This window comes from Fukomys damarensis, unplaced genomic scaffold (genome assembly GCF_012274545.1).
Source record: "Fukomys damarensis isolate Sample0158 unplaced genomic scaffold, DMR_v1.0_HiC HiC_scaffold_23, whole genome shotgun sequence".
Taxonomy (NCBI): domain Eukaryota; kingdom Metazoa; phylum Chordata; class Mammalia; order Rodentia; family Bathyergidae; genus Fukomys; species Fukomys damarensis.
The window spans coordinates 19,632,267-19,645,533 of NW_022900935.1; the positions used below are offsets into that span (position 1 = coordinate 19,632,267).

General features: G+C 41.3%; 1 pseudogene; it reads right to left on the bottom strand.

Moving 5' to 3' along the window:
- Positions 1–1,053: 1,053 nt before the first annotated feature.
- LOC117287314 lies at positions 1,054–11,672 on the bottom strand (annotated as a pseudogene).
- Positions 11,673–13,267: the final 1,595 nt, after the last annotated feature.

The following is a 13,267-nucleotide window of genomic DNA, read 5'->3' on the forward strand; positions in this document are numbered from 1 at the left end:
TGGTTTGGAGCTGAGAAACAATAATAGGCACAGTCTACCTCTCTGGCTATTTGGCATCCATATTTATGCACATCCACAATTTGTGTGTGTGTGTGTGTGTGTGTTTTACCATCATTGCTTTTTTTTATTTGTTTTAATTTCTCACTACTGGCTTTAATCAAGAATGAGAACACAGTAATACAGTAATATTCTGCTTCACTATGTAGTTCAGGCTGGTTTCAAGCTCCTGCTGATCCTCTTGTGTCACCCTCCCAAGTGCTGTCATTACAAGCGTGCACCACCACAGCTGGGATTTGTTAAGCTCTTATGAAGACAAACTAATTTTCATCAGGAGTACTTTGAGGACTGTGTGCCAGTTCACTTGTTCTGTTAAAGAAAACTAATATAAGTGGTAGAAATTAAAGGACATAAGAGGCTATAAGAAGGCAGACTGGAAAAACAGGGCAGAAAGAGCAGAAGCTATCCAGAAGCACTTGTGTCGGTGGGAGGGTTACTGCTGGCATGTTTCCCAAGAAACTACCTAAGAGGTCTGAATTAATTCATTGAGCTCCAAATTAATAAAACACTCTTGGGCCGGGGATTTAGCTCAGTGGTTCTGGCGCCTCCCTTGAAAGTGCAAGCATTCGAGTTTGATCCCCGGTAACCAAAATAAATAAATAAAACACTCTCGCTCCTGTGGAGAATGACAGAGCTTGATTCTTCTGAGACCTGTACCGTTTCTTTCAGTGGTAAGGGTATCTCTAGGCCCCAAAGAGGCATCTTAACTTTAGCCTCCCTAATTCCCACCCAGATCTTGTGCATTTTCAACACTGCAGCCTTCTAACATATAGACAATGCATACAGGAAAGGTAGGACTTATAGGCCTATTCAGAGGATACCTAGACACAGAAAGTTTTAGGATAAATAAGAAACTACCCCCTTGGTTAAGCTGATTTACTTTTGTTAATAAAGGTTGTAGTTTCTTTTGCTAGTGACAATTTGCTATCTTAGTATAGTTTATTTTGAGGGAGAACTGGTCTAAGAGAGTTTTGGCTGAGGAAAAAGCTTCATGCTGGAGTGAAGAGGCACCAGGTTCTCTCCTACAGTTATGAGCAGGATCTGAAAGTAGCATAAATCATTTTCAGCAATCAACAGCTGCATCCTCAAGCAGCCCAGCAACTGTTGTTGTGCTATCTACCTCCATGATATCTTCAGAATCTCTTCTTGAATCCTCTGTCCAGAGCCCAGCCATGTTACCCTTGCTGCTCTTGTAGCTCCAGTGCAGCTCACCCTTCTGCTGTTAAATAGGAATCAAATGTGGGGATACCTCACCTTTGTTCATGTGCCTCGGCATCATACTCTTCTCCCTCATAATCATCCCAGTCTTCCTCCTCACCATCTGTGTGCCAGGCTGAACATCGCCTCCAATACTGACTTATCACTTGGCACAAATCTAAGTTTAGTAGTAGGTTCGCCATCATCGTGACTATCTCTTCTTCATCCGTGAGAGATTCTTTGGTTTCTTCTCCAAACGTAGCACTCACCATAACATACAAATGCTTTCATAGATAGACAGTTAGGTCCCTGGACTAACTATGTAGCTAACATGTAAGCTAATGGGGGGTTATTCCACTGAGGATCCTAACTCAAACCCATTTAGCCAAGAAGAGCAGCTCTCAGCGATGAGAGTGCCCGTGTTGAGGCCCTTCACTGTCAGCACAGCCTTGATACTGTGGATGGCGGCAGAAAACTTTTGAGGCAGCTCACTGCAGCCAGGAACACTGATACACAGCTCCCTTGGAGGGAGCAGGGTGCACGATCCCCACTCGCAGGGGCCCACACCTTACATTTTGAACTTCCATATAACAGCTCTCATTTTTCCACCTAACAAAGTGCAACATCTTTTGTACAAATACATTCTCTCTTTTTTTCTTTTTTCTTTTTGTTTTGGTACCGAGGATGGAACAGGGGTGCTTGTGCTTGCGAGGCAGGTGGCAGAACCACTGAGTTAAATCCCTGGTATGCTCTCTCTCTCTCTCTCTCTCTCTCATTTGTACCGAGACTCGAACTCAAGACCTTGAACTTTCGAGGCAGGCAGCGGCACCACTGAGCTAAATCCCCAGTGTGTATAAATACGTTCTCACCCATTTCTCAAAATAAAGACATAGAAAGTCCTAACAGTCATTTTATCTATCTCTGGCTATGCTGATGATTCTCAAAACCAATCGCATTCCTATCTTATAATTCTATTAGCAGAAAACTGAATTGTAAACTTTCAATTTGCATAAAATACAGGAAGGAAAAGAGAAAACTATCTAAATAAATTTTTATTTATATATTTACATGTGTATGTTTATAATTATCATAGTATTTATAAATTATAATTATAGATACCTGTATCACAAGTGGAAGGAGATATGCATTGCTTTAAGAGTTCTCGTTTCTGTAACTGGTCACTGGCCATGGTTAATATTTATAGCTTTAGTTTTCTACTATTCATTCCATGTTCCCTTTGCCCTCTGCCAGGATCTCAGCTGTTCAGTGTTCTTTACCTGGTAGGTGACCCAAATCTCTTCTGACAGATTTGAATCTTCAGTGAATCTTCAGCACACCACTGTCCTCCAGGGCCACCTGAGTGGAGCTTTAATGCGTCTGCTGTTCTCTACATGTGGTGCCAGCATATGGGGCAGAGCCATCTGCAAACCAGGCTGTAGTCATAAGGAACTCCCCACTAAGAGGCAGCACAGCAGGAGCTGGGGTCTAAGGGAAATTACCTGCTCATGCAGCTTACTCATGTGTGAGCTGCACTTCTTACATACCATTTCTACCTGAAGGTAGAGACAGCTGCTGAGCTACTCAGCCTCACTGCTTGGTAGGGGAGATAAATGACCTAACTCAAAATGGGAAGCTTGGGTCAGATGGTCACTCAGCATCCTGTGGATAGACTTTCAACATCTACCAGGGCCCGGAAGCTAGCACAATAAGAGCAGTTACCTACAGAAAAGGGTGTGGATTTACTCTCAAATCCTAGAAATCAGTGGTGATCCAACTCTTGCCAGAGACTCCATGCAACTTCCTTATTTGACATTTTCACTGGATGGGCTGGATCATAAGGTCCACTTGAAGCATAGCTAGTACTACAGCCTGGACTTATAGAATTTTTGTTTTGCTTTTTGTTTGTTAGTTTAGACAGGGTTTGAACTCATTATGTAGCCTAGGCTGGCCTCAAACTTGTGATCTTTCTGCCTCAGCCTCCCAAGTGTTGGGGTTACAGGTGTGTGTCACCGTATTTGATTTTTTCAGTTTTTAATAAGGTGCCTAAAGTACTTGCTACTTCCAGGATGTCATGCCCAATGTAGCAACATTGTGTTATACACAAGGCCAAGATTGGTGGATCCCACAGACAAATTCCTAACCCCAACTCTAGAAAGAATCTCTAGAAGGAGTCCCCAGCACCCCAAAACCCTAACACAGTCACGCACTTGGGACCCTTCCTGGAAATCCAGAACCTGTTTTACTTCTTATTTCCAATAAAAATTCTATAACTTCCTTCTTTTGAATCAATGTAGTGAGACCACTATCTTGGTTCTTAAAGTAACACTGGGTTCAATACCCAGTACCATCCCCAGCACCAAAATCATCATCATCGTCATCATCAAGAAGTACCGCAGCCCTCACGGCTGAAGGATCCATGGAGTGGGAAATGATGGTGGGAGATCAGGAAAAGACAAAGAGAGATAAGGTGGGGCCAGGTGGGGCTCTAACTCCTGATGGGAGAAAAAAGACCACCAAAGAACTGCAGAGCTTTTATTTATGGTGATAGAGATAAGGGAAGCACAGGAGCCAGGAGAGTAGCTAAGGTCTGCAGGGCATCATGCTTGATGGTTTTCTGGCAAATGGGCAGGCAGGAAGACTGTCTTCTTCTTGGCCAGGCCTTGCTCCACCACACCCTCTTGTCATCCGTTCTCCTCTAGCTGGGCCCTGTCTCATCTGTGGAAGGAGGCGAGCTAGGCCTGGCCATAGTGATTGATAGCACAGTGCTCCCAGCAAAGAAGTACTTGATGCTGGGTGTGGGGGTGTACACCTGTAGTCCTAGCACTCAGGAGGCTGAGGCAGGAGGATCACCACAAGTTTGAGACCAACCTGCGCTACCTAGTGAGTTCAAGGCCAGGCTGAACTGCATAGTGACACTGTCTCAAAAAAAGAAAAAAAAAAGTTCTTGATGGTGACATAATATCTGTAACTCCCCTACCATATGAATCATCTAGGACTGCCATAACAGAACACTACAGACTGGATGTCCTGAACAACAGCCATTTATTTTCTCACAACTGTGAAAGTTAGCAGCACAAGATCAAGTGCCCTCAGGTTTGGTTTCTGGCAAGGCTTCTCTCTGGCTTGCTGATGTTTGCCTTCTCACTGTATCCTCACATGGCCTTCTCTTCAGAGCTCGCACACTCCTGTTTTTACTTCCTCTTCTTGAAAGGATCTCAGTCCTACTGTTGTAGGAGTTAGGGTATGGCAAAACTGGCTGGGGAAGTAGGCGTGAGCTATTACAAAATCCCAGGATACATCCCAGAGCAGTTCCCAAAGCCATTCCCAAAGCCCTTGCACAGAGACTTTACTTAGAATTCAGCAGCTTTTCAATAGGATGGCCTAGACCGGATGTCAGCCTGAGGCGTGGATCCTAGCATCGCCTCTCAGGACGCATTTGTAGAAGTTGTTGCAGATTTCCTTGAGATCTGGACAGTATAAAAGCACACCAATGGGACCAGGGATTTAGCTCAGTGGTTCCACCACCTGCCTCAAAAGCTCAAGGACCTGAGTTTGACCCCCAGTACAAAAAAAAAAAAAAAAAAAAAAAAAAGGACACAGACCCCAAGAATAGCGTGCTATCATGGATTTCCTCATGATAGACCACTCTGCTTCCTCCAAGGTGTCCTTTTATCTTGCTTGTTCCTCTTTTACCTAGCCCAAGCTCACTCTGCAGAGCTAGTTTCTCTCTCCTTCTTCACCTTTTACTTTTCAAATAAACTTAGCTCCTGCTTTTTGCTCATTTCATTCATTTCTTTGCCTGAGATGAGAAAATCCTGGAATCTCACTGGAGAAGGAGAGGTGAGCAACCCAAAATTCAGTTGACCAGCCACTTTGAGAAGGAGCTATGTGGTAACACTACTGGGTTAGAGAACTATCCTTATGACCTCATTTAACATCTTTTCTTTGGGTCCTTGCACTTGCAAGGCAGGCTGCGGCACCACTGAGCTAAATCCCTGGCCCTTTAACGTCTTTTCTTTCTTTGTTTCTTATGATACTGGGGAGTGCATCCATTGCCTTCACACTGAACCATATATATTCTCAGCTCTTCTTCTTCTTCTTTTTTTGGGGGGAAGGGGTTTGAGACAGGGTCTCACTGTGTAGTCCAGGCTGACCTTGAACTCATAGGAATCCTCCTGCCTCAGAATCCTGCTGGGATTATAGGTATGTGCCACCATGCCCAGACTCTCTGCTCTTTTTGTTTCTTCATTTTGAAACAGAATCTCACTAAGTTGTTAAATTGCTCACTTCAGGACTCCCAGTGTTATGTTCCCACAGTGACTGGGTAAAAGACAGCCATGACAGACAGTCAAAATCAGGGCACAGGCTAGAAGGAGACTCCCTGTGGGGTTTGAGCTAAAGAACCCAGGCCTTGCCCTCTGGCCAGAGGCCAGGCCCAACCTAAATTGCTCTGGATTTGAAAGTTGCAGCATGGGAAACTTCACCTTACTCCTACTGTCTGCTGGTGCTTGCATCCTGCATGGACCTGGGGGTCTGACTGCCTTCTTTACCAGCAAGAGCAGGGTCATGTCTTAAATTGGACACTGCCCAAAACTTGTAGATCCCAGAAGAATAGTACACATTCAAAATCATAGAGAAATTTCTTTCTTTTTCTTTCTTTGACATTGGGGATCGAACTCAGGATGTTGCACTTGCAGTGCAGATGCAGTTCTACTGAGCTGAATCCCGTCCCTCTCTTTTTTTGTGTGAAGGTGAAAGTCTTTTTTTGTGGGGGGGCTTTTGGTTTTTCTTTTTTTCCTTTGCCTTTCCTCTTCCTTCTTCACCATTTTATGGGAACTTGGGGAATTTTCTTTTGCTCTTTTTCCTTGCTTCTGATCACATTTTCTTATTCCCCCCCCATTTTTTTTTAGTGTTTTCTGCTTCTCCCTTTTCATCTTTCTTCTTTTATTTTTTTCTTTATTTTACTCCTTATGTAATTTACTTTTTCTCTTATCTTCTATTTCTTGTCAGTGCTTTCTGTTACCTTTAACCTTCTCTTGTTTTGTTTTGTTTTGTTACCAGGGATTGAACTAGGACCTACCTTGCACTTGCAAGGTGCCACTGAACTAAATCTCTAGCCCGCTTTACCTAATCTTGTAAATATCTTTCTACTCTCGAATAGGATCCTTTGTCCCACTTCTCTTTCATTTTTCTCATATCATATAGTTTAAGGTTTTAAATTTTTCCACTTGCATTTACTGATTCTCAACTCTCTATATCTTGAATGGTATAGCTATAAAGCATTATTACTCTTTAGATAATTCTTTTTTATTTTTTTGTACCGGGGATCGAACTTGGAACCTTGTGCTTGCAAGGCAGGTGGCGAATCTTAAGATAATTCTATAAAATTATGGTTGAATTCTTCTCCATCATTAGCATAAATAAGGCTGTCACATTTAGTATATATTGGCTGGGCATGGTGGCACATGCCTGTAATCCCAGAACTTGGAAGGCCAAGGCAGGAGGATCACTGCAGGTTTGAAGCCAGCCTTGAATACATAGTGAGTTTAAGGTCAGCCTGAACTGCGTAGACAGACCCTGTCTCAAAAAAACCACCCAAAACAGAAACAAAAAACAAAAAAACATTTAGTACATATTAGCTGTAAGTCAATATTGTCTTAATGTTTACGCCATAATTGTGAATTCTTCTCTAGGGTTAAGGGTGGTACATAATCTGTTCTTGTGGTATATTAATATCCAATTCGTCTTGTGTGATACTGCTGTAGCTAATTTGCTTGCTATTACCAGGGTTGTATAATTGTTGCCATTAATTTTTTTTCTGTAAGCCAGCACTCAGATTACCTTTGTGACATTAACAATACTAGCATACATGCCCAGAAAACTTGGCACTGGGCCAATTACACTACATCCTCCCCTCCTCTTATGGTTTGTATCTAGACATCCCCCTAAAGCAACATGTGGTCATAGGTGGGGCTTTTCAGAGATGACTGGTTCTAAGGTATGTGAGTGACGGTGGGATTAAGGTTGTAACAAGCTAGGTGTGAGCGCCACATGCCCAAAGGTGGATAGCTTTGATAGAATATAAAGGACAAAAAGAACGCTGCTGCTTCTTGCTGTTTTTGGTGTCTCCTGACATTCATACTGTCAACTGTTCTCTTCTTCAATGCCCTTTTGCCACGCCACCCTACCTTGAAGCCAGATAATTAATTATGGACTGAAACCTCTACAAACTGTGAGCAACAATAAACCTTTCCTCTTTTAACTTTGGTTGTTGGGTATTTTGTCCCAGTAATGAAAGAAGTAACTAAGACACCTCTCAAATTAACTGAGGTAGTTGGATCTTGGGCTGAGGCAAAGGACTATAGCAATGATGGCGAACCCTTGAGAGCTTTCAGTGATAACAAATAGCCTTCTGTGGCACGCATGTTGTAGATTCACCACCACTGGACTACAGTTAGCTTTGCCCAAAGTACATCACTAAAAAGTAACTATGTAAAAACATCTCTATACTATCAACAAAGCCTTTGCACTATAAGCACCCACAAACCTCAGCCCAAAACATAATAGAAACACATGAGAAGACAAGGTGACAAAGTGTTTCCCTAAACCCCAACTCCCCTGAAGCCAATTCAGGGGACTTGGGCATAAGCCCACACCCAAACCTAGAAAAGATAGCAAAGGAGGTTAGAAAACAGATCAGAGTTACTCAGCAGGATCACAGAAGATATAACTAAACAGATAATGAAGTAATTGCCAAAACGATCCAGGTACTTTCAGAAGACACTAATAAAAGTAATTGAAATAAGGGAAAAATCAGAAGACAATACAAATGGCATTAAAAACATGTTCACAGAAAAAATAGCAGAAAACTTCCCAAACATAGGCAAAGAAATAAACAGATATGTGAAGCATGTAGGACCCCAGATAGCCACAACCAAAAGAGAATCTCTCCATGCCACACTATACTCAAGGTACCAGAAGTCCATCACAGGGACAAAATTTTAAAAGCTATTAGAGCAAGGGAATGAATCACACATAAAGGTAAACCCAGCTGGGTGAGGCAGGAGGATCAACATGAGTTCCAGGCCAGCCAGGCTACACAATGAATTCAAGACAAGCCTGAACTACATAGCGAGATTATATCTCAAAAACAAAACAACAAAGAAATATCAGAGTCAAACCAAACCTTCAAATAAATGGACGTAATAGATACCTCTAGGATGTTCTTCCAACATCAAAAGAATACACATTCTTCTCAGCAGCACATGAAACTTTCTCCTAAATAGACCACATACTAGCTCATAAAGCAATATTAAGTCAAAGCAAAAGAATTAAAATTATCCCATGCATAATTCAGACTATAGTGAAATGAAACTACAAATCAATGGCAAAAAACCCCACAGAAATTATGCAAACATATGAAAATTAAGCAATACCCTCTTGAATAATCAATGGGTCACAGATCAAATTAATGAAGAAATTAGACAGTTCCCACAATCAAACAATAATAGCACTACAACGCATTGGGATCTATGGGACAAATGAAAGCAGTCCTAAGAAGGGAGTTTTTAGCAGTGAATGCCCACATCAGAAAAACAGAGCAAACTCAAATAAATAACCTAACAAGGCACCTTAAATTACTACAAAAGAAGAACACAAATCCAAAGCTTGTAGTAGGAGGGAAATTATAAAGATCAGAGCAGAAATTAATTTTTTTGTTTTTTTTTTGTTTGTTTTTTTGAGACAGGTTCTCACTATATAGTTGAGACTGACCTGGAGCTCAATGTGTAGCCCAGGCTGGTCTCGAACTCACGGCGATCCTCCTGCCTCAACCTCCTGAGTGCTGGGATTACAGGCATGTGCCACTATGCTCGGCTGCAATGAATATTATTGAACCAAAAAAAATAAATCAGAGTTGGTTCTTTGAAAGAATAAGCAAAATAGACAAACTTAGCTAATCTTAGCAAAATAATCAAACGAAAGACCTAAATCCATGTAATTAGAAATGAAAAAGCCAAAATCACAATGGATTCTGCCAAATCCAGATCATTGGTATTTGCTTTGAGAATCTGTACTCTAATAAAATGGAAAATTCAAAAGAAATGGATAGATTCCTACCAAAGCTGAACCAAGAAGATATAAAAATCCTAAATAATCCAACATCAGCCAGAGCCGTGCATGGTGGCGCATGCCTGTAATCCCAGCACTTGGGAGGCTGAGGCAGGAGGATCACTGTGAGTTCGAAACCAGCCTGGGATACATAGTGAGTTCCAGGTCAGTCTCAACTACATAGTGAGACCCTATCTCAAAAAACAAAACAAAACAAAAACAACAACCCTACAACCAACATCAGCCAATGAAATTGAAGAAGAAATTAAAAAAAAAATACTACCAACTTAAAAGGCTTAGGTTCTGATGGATTCACTGCTGAATTCTACAAGAATTTTAGAGAAGATCTAACGCCAACACTCCTCAAATTCTTCAATGAAATTGAGCCAGGTGTGGTGGTGCATGCCTGTAATCCCAGCACTCAGGAGGCTGTGGCAGGAGGATCACCATGAGTTCAAGTTCAACCTAAACTATACAATGAGACCCTATCTCTAAATTTAAAAAAAGCAGTACTCCCAAAGTTATTTCTGGAAGCAAGCATTATCCTGATTCCAAAACCAGAAAAGGGCCCAACCATAAAAAAAAACTATAGGCTTATCTCTTTAATGAATATAGTTGCAAAAATCCTCAGTAAGGCCCTGGCAAACAGAATGCAGCAAATCATCAAAAAGATCATACACCATGACCAAGTAGAATCATTATTCCAGGGATGCAGGGATGGTTCCACATAAGCTAATCAATAAATGTAACACGACATAAACAGAGCCAAAGACAAATATCGCAAGATCATCTCATTAGATACAGAAAAGCATTTGACAAAATCCAACATCCATGCATTAAAAGAACCTGAAGAAAATAGGTATAGGTCTTCATCTCAATATGATATAAGTCATCTATGACAAACCAACAGCCAACATCATATTAAATGGAGAAAGGCTGAAGTAGGAAAGGCTTGTTCCTCTAAAATGAGGAACAAGAGGAAAATGTCTGTCATCACCACTTCTGTTCAATATAGTTCTTGAAAAAAAAATATATGCATAGTTCTGAAAATACTAGGAAATACTAGCCTGAGCAATTAGGAAAGAGAAAGAAATGGAAGGGATATGGATAGGAGAGGAAAAAGTTAAATTATCATTATTTGCAGATGACGTGATCATTTGCATAGAAAATCCCAAAAACTCCACCAAAGGACTCCTAGAATTAATAACCAAATTCAGCACTATAACAGGATACAAAGTTACCACTAAAAAATCAATACTGTCTCTGTACACTAATAATAAACTCACCAAGAGAAGAATTAGGGAAACAATCCTTTTCATAATAGCATCAAGAAAAATGAAACACTTAGGAATTAACCTAATCAGGGAAGTGAAAGACTTCTACAATGAAAACTACAGCACTCTGAAAAAGAATGAAGAGGTCATCAGAAAATGGAAACATATCTCCCCATTCTTCACAGAACTAGAGAAAGCAACCCTAATATTTACATAGAACCAGAAGAGACCAAGAACAACAAAAGCAATTCTGGGCAAGAAGGGCAAGGCAGGGGACATCACAATCCTGGACGTAAAGTTATACCACACAGCTACAGGGATTAAAAAAACAAAAAACATGATATTGGCCAAAAGAACCCCCAAACAAACACACAAGATTTGTGGATCAATGGAATAGAATACAGGATGCAGAAACAATTCTAGCTACCTTATCTTTGACAAAAGACCACCAGAGGAAGGTAGCCTCTTTAACAAATGGTGATGGGAAAACTGGCTGTCCAGGGGCTGGGGATGTAGCTCAGTGGCACCACGCCTGCCTTGCAAGTGCAAGATCCTGAGTTGATCCCTGGTATGAAAAACAAAAACAAAACAAAAACTAACATCTAAATATTAAAGCAGAAACACTAATCTGCTGAAAGAAAACATGTAAAACTTTTGAAGACATAGGTTAGGTGAAGACTTCACAGAAACCTGTTTGCACAAGAAATCATACCAAGAATCAACAAATGGGATGGCATCAAATTAAAAAACTTGTTTGTTTTCATTTTGTTGAGACAGGGTCTCACTGTGCAGTTCAGGCTAGTCTTGAGCTCACTATTGCCTAGGATGGCCTTGAACTCAGGGGGACCCTTCTGCCTTAGCCTCCCAAGATCTGGGATTACAGGGATGCACCACCACACCCAGCTCTAAAAAGCTTCTGTACCATAAAGGAAATATATTCTTGATTTTTGCAAACTTCTCATCCTTGGCAATTTCTCTGAAGTCATGGATGAACCTCTGGTGCATCTTTTTCCAGATGTCTGTCACTGGTGACATCACCCCAAGCACAAGCAAGGTTGTTCACAATCACACATGTCATAATCCTTCCAGAATTTCACTAGTGTCTTTTCAGTATTTCTCTCAGTTGTAGCAATGGCCTGGACAAAGGTCCTTTTTGAGTAATAGGGTTTCGTTTGTTTGTTTGTTTGAGACAGGGTCTATGTAGTTGAGACTGACCTGGAACTATGTAGCCCAGTCTGGTCACAGTGATCCTCCTGCCTCAGCCTCCCAAGTGCTGGGATTACAGGTATGCCCACCATGCCCGGCTTTGTGTAATAGTTCTTCAAGGCTGCTATAACTGCTCGATCCATTGGCTGGATCAGAGACAGTGTTCATAGGAAGAAGTGTCATTTTGATATTGGGATTGCCAGGGGTTTAGCTCAGTGGTGCTGCGCCTACCTGGCAAGCGCAAGGTCCTGAATTTGATCCCTGGTACCAAAAGAAAGAAAAGAAAAGAAAGAAAAATCAAAGGAATGATATTGGGATGAAGATCACCAGTAAAAGAAGAATTTACAGAAGTTCTATCAACAAGAAGCAGACCTTGGGCTGGGACATAGCTTAGTGGTAGAGTGCTTCCCTAGCATATGCAAAGCCCTGGCTTTAAAAAAAAAAAAAAAAAAAGCAAACATGTGTAAGGTATGTTATTCTCTAAATAGTACTTCATTTCACTAGCCTAGCAGTTCAGTTAGAATTATTTTTCCTTTCCTTTTTCTTTTTCTTTTTTTTTTTTTTTTTTTTTTTTTTTCATTTTTTTTTTTGAGATAGTGTCTTGCTATGTAGTTCATGCTGGCCTTATACTCACTATGTAGCCCAGGCTGGCCTTGAACTTGCAATAGTCCTCCAGCCTCAGCACCCCAAGTGCTGGGATGAACACCAAACAGGTGTGAACCACCATGTCCGGTCCTGACCTAGCAACTCAGGAAGGCATTTTAGAAGAGGATCTGGGTCATTCATGACTTGTGTCTATGTGTAGGTGAGGTACTGGGGACTGAACCCAGGACCTGGGCATGCTAGGTCAGCACTTTAGCACTGAGCTACATCCCCAACCCATCTGTGACTTCTTATTGCTCCTGGCACTGTGTCCTTAGTGATAAGCTTGAGGGTCTTGGCTTTCTCACTATACCATCAAATTTTCAATTCCTAGCCTGCTGTATTATTCCAAGAAAGATTCTTATCCTGTCCTTAAAATCCTTGAAACCTGGCACTGACTTGGTGTCCTTATGGAGAAAAGTCCTTTATAGACATCTGTTTCCAGAATAGGGAGGTTCCACCCCTACTGAAGATTTGTTCCTGCAAATGATTTTCCTCTATAAAAAGTTTATCTGGAGTTCCAAAACCTTCATTAGCTTTGCTTGTTTTGAGACAGGGTCTTGGTATGTAGCCCAGGCTGGCCTTGAACTCGCGGTGATCCTCCTGCCTCACCTTCCCAAGTGCTGGGATAATAAGCATGCACCACCATGTCTAGTTGATCAGCATTTTTTTTTCCTTTTTATTGAGTTTATTGGTACAATCTAGGTATACAATACAGTTACATTCATCATTGGGATCCTGTACCTTTACATAATAGGTCTTGGTTCTCATTTTTTCCCCTT